Source organism: Arachis ipaensis, chromosome B2, assembly GCF_059453495.1.
Source record: "Arachis ipaensis isolate K30076 ecotype BB chromosome B2, ASM5945349v1, whole genome shotgun sequence".
Taxonomy (NCBI): domain Eukaryota; kingdom Viridiplantae; phylum Streptophyta; class Magnoliopsida; order Fabales; family Fabaceae; genus Arachis; species Arachis ipaensis.
The window spans coordinates 65,097,486-65,105,414 of NC_142437.1; the positions used below are offsets into that span (position 1 = coordinate 65,097,486).

General features: G+C 36.1%; 1 long non-coding RNA gene across 2 annotated transcripts; it reads right to left on the reverse strand.

The window, feature by feature from the left end:
• Positions 1-744: 744 nt before the first annotated feature.
• On the reverse strand, positions 745-6,996 carry LOC107628355 (uncharacterized). Of its 2 annotated transcripts, XR_002355599.2 has the most exons (5): positions 6,780-6,996; positions 6,631-6,696; positions 6,066-6,283; positions 5,751-5,887; positions 745-5,648 (listed from the first exon to the last, which is right to left on the reverse strand). It is a non-coding gene; the product is annotated as an uncharacterized LOC107628355 (long non-coding RNA). The 2 variants fall into 2 exon arrangements; XR_015904936.1 differs by having other exon boundaries at positions 745-5,887.
• Between the last annotated feature and the right edge of the window lie 933 nt (positions 6,997-7,929).

Here is a 7,929-nt window from a genome sequence, read left to right on the forward strand (position 1 = left end):
GTCTGCTTAAGAAAGTAAAGAACTTTGATGTTAAGGATTTTTTTGCCAGTAAAGAATGTCATAAAAACAGTCGCGTTGTAGATATAGTCTCTAAACCAACAAAAATCCCTTTCGTGCAAACGTTTTGGTTGTCACAAGTAACAAACCCCTAAATAAATTGTTAACCGAAGTATTCAAACCTCGGGTCGTCTTCTCAAGGAACTGCAGGGAAGTATGTTCTTATTATTGGCTATAAAGGTTGTAAATCGGGGGTTGAGAGTGAGGAATAAATATGACAAATAATTTAAATGGCAATTAAAATAAATAAATACTGTAAAGTAAACTTTTGGCAAGGTATGAGAAATTGGAAGTCCAGAATTAGTTATCCTTATCAATAACAATGAAAGTTGAATCTTAATTCCACTTAGTCAACCTTTGCTAAAGCAAAGGAAAGTCAAGGGACTAATTAGTTTGACCTTCAAATCCTATTTATTTCCTAAGAAAAAATTGGGATTATTGAAGTTCAGTTTAATTAGCAAAGATAACAGTTGTCAATTATGCTGTTGAATTGGATAACTCCTGAGTTACTGATTTCTTAACCAAAACCGCAAAGGGAAAAGTAAATCTACTTGGAATAAAACTATCCTCAGATGGGAGGCAACAGTAACATAAATTAAAGAGAGCAATTGTAAACTGAAATACCTCAAATAACATTAAATTGATAGAGTAATTGGTAACATGGAAGAATTCATAAATTAATTTATAAAAATAAATAATCAACTGAATTAATGGCATGAATAAAAGAAAAAAGGGAAGCTTAAAGTAAAGGAACATTAAACCTGGGATTGAAAGTCACTCTTAAAACTAAGAGAAGTCCTAAATCCTAATCCTAAGAGAGAGAGGAGAGAACCTCTCTCAAAACTAAATCTAAATCATGAAAACTAAACTAAAGTGGAGTCTCTCTCTAAATGGATGCATTCCCTCACTTCATAACCTCTGGTCTATGCCTTCTGGACTTGGATTTGGGCAAAAAAGGGCTTCAGAATTCGCTATGAGCGTTTTCTGCAATTTCTGGTGCGTGGCCTCTATCACGCGTCCGCGTGGGTCACGCGGTCGCGTCATTCGGAGCTTTTCTTGCCACACGGTCGCGTCAGTCATGCGACCGCATCATGTGCATTCTGCTTAAGGCGCGCGGTCGCGTCAATCATGCGGCCGCGTCGCTGCTTCTTTGTGCTTGGCATGCGTCCACATCGCCCATGTGATTGCGTGGATGTCAGTTTCTTCAGAGGCTCCGTTTTGTGCTTTTCTTCCATTTTTGTATGTTTCCTTTCCATCCTTTAAGTCATTCCTACCTTAGAAGATCTGAAAACTACTCAACACACTAATCACGGCATCGAATGGAATTAAAGGTGATTAAAATAATTAATTTAAAAGCATAGAAAACATGTTTTTCACATACATCACATAATAAGGAAGGGAAAGTAAAACCATGCAATTAACATGAATAAGTGGGTGAAGAATTGAATAAATCACTCAAACTAAGCACAAAATATATTATGAAATATGGGTTTATCAAACTTCTTGGGTGACAATAATATTATCAGGCGCTCCTCTACCATGAATAAACCCTCCCTAAGTTGGGCTAACGATCTCATCCAAGAAAGGTCGTAATCTATTAACCAAGACTTTAGTCACAAGCTTATAAATGACATTACAAAGGCTTATTGGCTGAAAATCTTTCAATCTAGTTGGAAGGTCTCACTTAGGGATAAGAACAATCAAAGTTTCCAACAAAGAATGACTTAACGTCTCCCCTAAGAATGCTTTCTGAACAGTACGGCACACCTCATGACCCACCACATCCCAATATTCCTTGAAGAACAATACTTGAAAACCATCTAACCCAGGAGTTTTGAACGAGCTCATATTATCCAAAGCTTTTTTAACCTCCAACATTGTCACTGGTTTAGACAAATTATCACAAGCATCTTGTCTAAGAGTTGGCATAGGAATTTCTCCCATGCAATTAACCTCAACAGGCTCAGTAGAGCAAAAAATATTTTTGAAGAAATGAACAACCTCTCTTTGCAAAACTTCCGGATCATTAGACCAAGACCCATCACTGACAAGCAACCCATAAACCTTGTTAGATTTTCTTCTAATGATGGTTTGCATATGGAAAATACTAGTATTTCTATCACCATACTGGACCCATTGATCTCTTGACTTCTAGTACCAAAGCAACTCTTTCTGAGCCAACACTAGATTATACTCAACTCTTAATTCTTCCTCTTTGTGCTTCAAAATCAGATCATCGTCAGCTTCCATTTTCCATTGCATACAATTCAAATAAGCCTCCAATTCTCTCTTTTTAATAAAAATATTACCAAAGACCGTAGAGTTGAATTCTAACGAAGCTTCTTGAACCCCTAGCAACTTCCTATGGATGCCAAGATTTCTGAACAATGGCCTTGTAATCAGGATGCATCGCCCATGCTGCTTAGAATCTAAAAGGTCGGTTTCCTTTCTTGACAGGAACTCCTTGACATTGAATAAGCAGGGGACAATGATCAGAGTGAAAACGGCTGAGAACTTCAACAAATGCTTCTGGAAAAAGAAGATTCTATAGTACAGTAAACTCTATCTAATCTCTTTGCAATTTCTTTGTTTCCTTTAATTTTATGAAAGCAAGTAAACCATCTCCTAGAGGTTGTCAGATCAAAAAGACCACAAGAATATAAAGTGCTTGTAAAGATACTACTGCGATTCGAATAGAAATTACCACCTTTCACCTCATGAACACTCAAAATATCATTAAAATCTCCTACCACCACCCACGGGTCCTAAATACACAAGTCAATATCAAGCAGATGACTCTATAAATATACTCTATTAGCGGCTTGAGGGCTACCATAAACCGCACTGCAAATCCATCTTCTCCCACCACCATCAATTTCCAATGTTACACGTTGATTCATAGCCCAAAGAATTTTACAAGAAAATTTTAAATTAGCAGAGAGGAACCATTTTTCTCCCTTGTGCCCAACAACATCTACAATCACTACAGGATAATAGCCTAATCTCCCCCAAAAATCTTTTAGTTTCAAACCCAATATGAGTTTCCACCAAAATAAAAAAAGTTGGTTGATATTTTCGTACCAACTCCTTACAGTGCACCCGAGACAACTTATTTGACGCTCCCTTACATTCCAACTAATAACATTTGAAAGGCCACAATCCATAAAAATAAATTAAATAATTGGAATGTTTAATCATCCTACCTCACGTTGATGGGCCCCTATCTCCAAGCTTCTTCTCTTGAACTTGTCATTCTTCTGTTGAGGTTGGTTCTCCGGGTTTGTTATTACACCAGCTTTATCAAATTCTTTTTGTGCTCGAGAATCCATTGACAATGCTTCAATAGGTGAGTTTTGAAGTGTAATTGGACACTGCCTTTTGTGCCCTGCTTTGAAAAAGGGATTGCTCTGATCCTTGAAAGCCACCTGTGCTGTTTCCAAAGAGCCAAGGGTAGATGGAGAATTCTTCTTTTCCTTGGACCCCACCTTTGCATTTGATGAGGATCCATCATGCATGTTAGTAGGCCCAAGAGAAAATTTCTTACTCATCAAATTAGAGCATATTGCTATGTTGGCCTTTTTTGGTACCACTTTTGGGCCTTTACCCACTTTTTCCTTGCCTTTTCTACTAACTGTAACCCATTCACCCTCTTTTGCATGAGTATCTTTATCCATGCGTGATTCTTGCAAATTATTGTGTACAAGATCCACTGCTCCATGCTTCTCCATAATTGGAATTGATTTGGCATTAATTCTATATTCAAAAGTTAAATTTTGATTTTTTACTGGGATTTGACTACCTTCCGCTGTTTTCTCGTTGTTATCCACCGAAAATAGTGACGGCAAAATTTTTTCCTTCACCGTGCTTTCCTTCTCAATGCCATTGTTGTTCTCTTTCGCACATTCTCTTGTTACGTGCCCAAAGCAGCTACATTTTTCACAAATTAAATTCAAGTGCTCATATTCTATGTCATACATATGACCATGAACTTGAATTCTCTTTATGACTGGAAGTCCCAAGTTGATTTGCACACATGCTCTTGCATACTTCCCCCTCTTTGCAGACTTGGTGGCTAACAACGTGGATCGGTTTTTCAATCGCTGACGCAATCATTTTCTTGGCTTTCTCTTAATAGTAGTTAATGTTTAAACCTGTGATCCTTGTCGAAACCATGGTAGACCCAAATGTGTTACCATAAACCGCAACATAACTACTAGTAATCATCCACGGTCCTCCAAGGAGAACTTTTTCTCGATCCTCTAAGAGATCAAATTTGACTAAGAAATTGCTAAAACCGACATCTAGTACCGCATATCCTCCTTCGATTCTCCAGACACTTTTAAGCCTGTGCGTGATCGCTGTATAGCTAAAATTTTTCCAAAAACTTTGATCACAACGGCAGCTTTGTAGGGCTCTGCCAATATCTCTTTTGCTTCTTCCGTGAACGTCACAGTTGGTATCTTCGAGTCACCTTGCTTACCAACTACTGTAGCCATCTTATCCCTATCAAGAGAATTAGCAACCTCCAAACTCTCTTTGCTGAAGCACCAACAACTTTATCTCTGAACGATACCTTTGACTTTGAGTCTTGTTACTGACCCCTTTAGTCCCCTTCTTTTCACTTAATGCATTTCCTCCCCCGTTCTCCCCCTTATTGCTTCTACCGACATGGCCGGCTACCTCGCTATCTGCCACCCTCAAAGACTCAGACTCTTTCTCACTCTCTCACCGCTCTCCATTTGAAAATTAGATTTCTAGGAGTACAAAAAAATAATCGGTCCAAAATTTTATTAATTTATTATAAGAGAAATAATACTTTTTTCCTACATGAAAAATAATACTTTCATCACTTAGTGCAGTTTTTTTAACAAATAATAATTGTATTTAATTATATTCGCTTTTTAATCAAGAAATAAAAATATAGATAAAGATATACTGAAAAATGGTATAAATGATAAAACTCAACTTGTTTTTTTTTTAAATATACTAACAATATATATATGATTAAAGCATGAAATCATTAAGAAGCAATTCCCATAAAATGTGGCAAACACAGAAACATTGGACCCCTGGGCCCTGGCCATAGTACACATCATTATACCAACCTATCAACTACCAACCACTAATAAAGTTTTATCGATGTCTCTCTCAAATAGTGAGTATTGCATATAATGCTTAGTGATCTAGGAAAATAACATGTTCACTCATGTTCGATAATGTCACTCCATATATATTCACACATGATTTCTTTTATATTATATATGTTTACATAAATTTAAAAAACTGACATTATCAAAATGAGTGACAATATCTATTTCGGTGATCTATCAAAATACCGATAGTTCTCCAACTCCAATACCAATATATCATATAGAAACTCTACCAAAAAACTCAAATGTTTTTTGTATTCATATCTATATCCCACAAACAAGAAAAAATGGCATAGACAAAGAACCAAAAAGACATTGATGTGACCGTGACAGTACGCTGTTGTAAACTTTAGATTTACATACTAAACTAACTCTGGTTACAGTTAGTCATGCCAGTAATTGTTATAAGTTTCAGCACAATCTTTATTTTTCAACTTTTGCCTGACCAAATACACAAAACAATGTTGGGTGAATAGGATGTTCTCATGAACTTAAAAAGCTTAAGAAAAGAGGAATAAGCGAAATAATAAAAGGAAAACTAACCAGAATGAATCCTTCTTTTTTTGTACTAATAATTATTCAAAAGAAATGTCAGTAAATTTATCGTCTCTGTTCTCTACTCGTTTACGGGATTTTTTCTTGTCCAGCAAGCCCCAACTTCAAGAATCTTTGTTAAATACCTAGCATATTAATATAAGAGAGACTTTATAAGTAGAAGCCAAGCTAAGTAACTAGATAATACAAAATATCTTAGGAAAACTAAAGCATCATTTAAATAGTATTAACATATTTCTGCAACAAAATTGAAGCAAAGATATTTATCAATCTTCTTATGATGGACTTGAATTAACAGTATACCTTCTGGTATGCTGGTGAGAATTTAAGCTGCTGTTGAAATGAATTATAAACAAAAGCATCCTCCTCTAATCTCTTTTGCTCCAATTTAAGCTTGTATATCTATAATACTATTAGATACTCATTGATGCCATATACAGACTTGATGTGTTGATGACACAAAAGTTCGCTAGCTTCATCTTAGCCGACCTGTTGATGCAATCGATCAAAAGAAGATCTGTCTGTGTTGCATATATAATAAAGACTTTGTTATTACAAACTTACGTTGGATCACATCAGCCATATAACAAAAAGAGCATGTAAAAGCAAGTAGAACAGTCAACAGAACTTGAAAAGATTTATGCAATTTGAGAAGAATATTATTACTAAAGCCTAATATATAATCTAAGCAAGCATAAGCTTTGAGTTCTTCATAACAAGAAGCCCCCCATGAATTCCTACTATAATGTTATTAATTGTTAAGCAAAATTATGCTAAAATATAGTGCCTATACTCCCTTGCTTTTTCATAATGAAACTAATGAAATGCACCCTTTAATACTAAAGCATGAAAAGGACTCTAGAGTTACCTTGATAGAATTCAGAATTAGATGTTGCAAGGCCTTCATTTTTTCATTGATCCTACTCCTTCTTCTCTGCTCAACAAAGAAAACTACCATAAGTTTGAATGAAATCAAAACCAAGTACCACAAAAGCCATGGTAGGAATTCAGCAAAACCTTTTTTTGACAAATTATGAACTTCTGCTACTCTGCTCCTCTTTGATGAACACTTGAAAGGTACAAGCTTTGTTGGAACATCTTCTGTCAAGACTTCCGCACCCTCCTACATTCAGAAATTCTCAACCAATTATGTTTCAAAAATGAGTACAGAAAAAGGTGTGTCTCCAAAAAATACTCAAAATAACGCCAAGAGAAGAGCATGCTTGTGACATTAGGCAGCGTTTGGTTTGAGAGACATAGATACTAAAACATAGACACAGGGGTACACATTCATTGATTGTTTGCTGAGACATAGATTTTTAGCAGACACGGATGGACACGCAAATACACAAATACATAATTTGTGTACTGGACCAAGGGGTGGAACACAAATTTTTAGACATAGACACAAATTTTTTTCCATTTTTTTCAATTATGCCCTTTACAGATCTTCTTTCTTCTTCTTCCATTTTTCACGCTTTACCTCTTTCTGCATAAGATCTTCTTCCTTTTCTCCCTCACCCCCAAACCACCATTTTCACCTTTCTCCTCCCTTTCTCCAACCAAACAACCGTCGCCTCTCTTCCTTCCCTCCTTCCTCTTTCTCTTTTTTCTTTGTTCTTCGCTTCTATTCCATTCCCCCGCTGTTGCCTTTTGTCATGGTTGCTCCCAGATTCGTTTTTCGCGTTATCTCCAGATTCGCTGTTCTTCTTCTCCCTCTTCGAGTCTACCACTTCCGCTTTTCCCCTGCCACCTCTCCACTGCCGCATCTCTCCTACTCTTTCTCTTTGTCCACTCTTTTCCAGATTTTTTAAAATTTTTCTTCTTAAAAAATTGTTGAATTGATTATTAAAAAGATTCTTGCTGCCATTAATGGTTGAATTTATTGTTGAAATTATTAAATTTTTTGTTATTTATTTTTTGGGGTTGATGAAGAGTCTTGTATGTTGGGTTTTTTTCTCCTTTGTGAGGCCCAAATCCAACTTATTGGGGGTGTAATTTGCACCTTTGTATCTCTACCCTAATCAGATTTTTGAGGTCATTGAGAGGTAGAGAGTGTATCCATCAAAGTGAGATAGAAGAGAAAAAACAGAATTCCTATTTTTATGTAAAGCAATAAATTTCAAATAGCAGTTTCTCATTTGTTCACCGTTGGATCGGCTTGAAA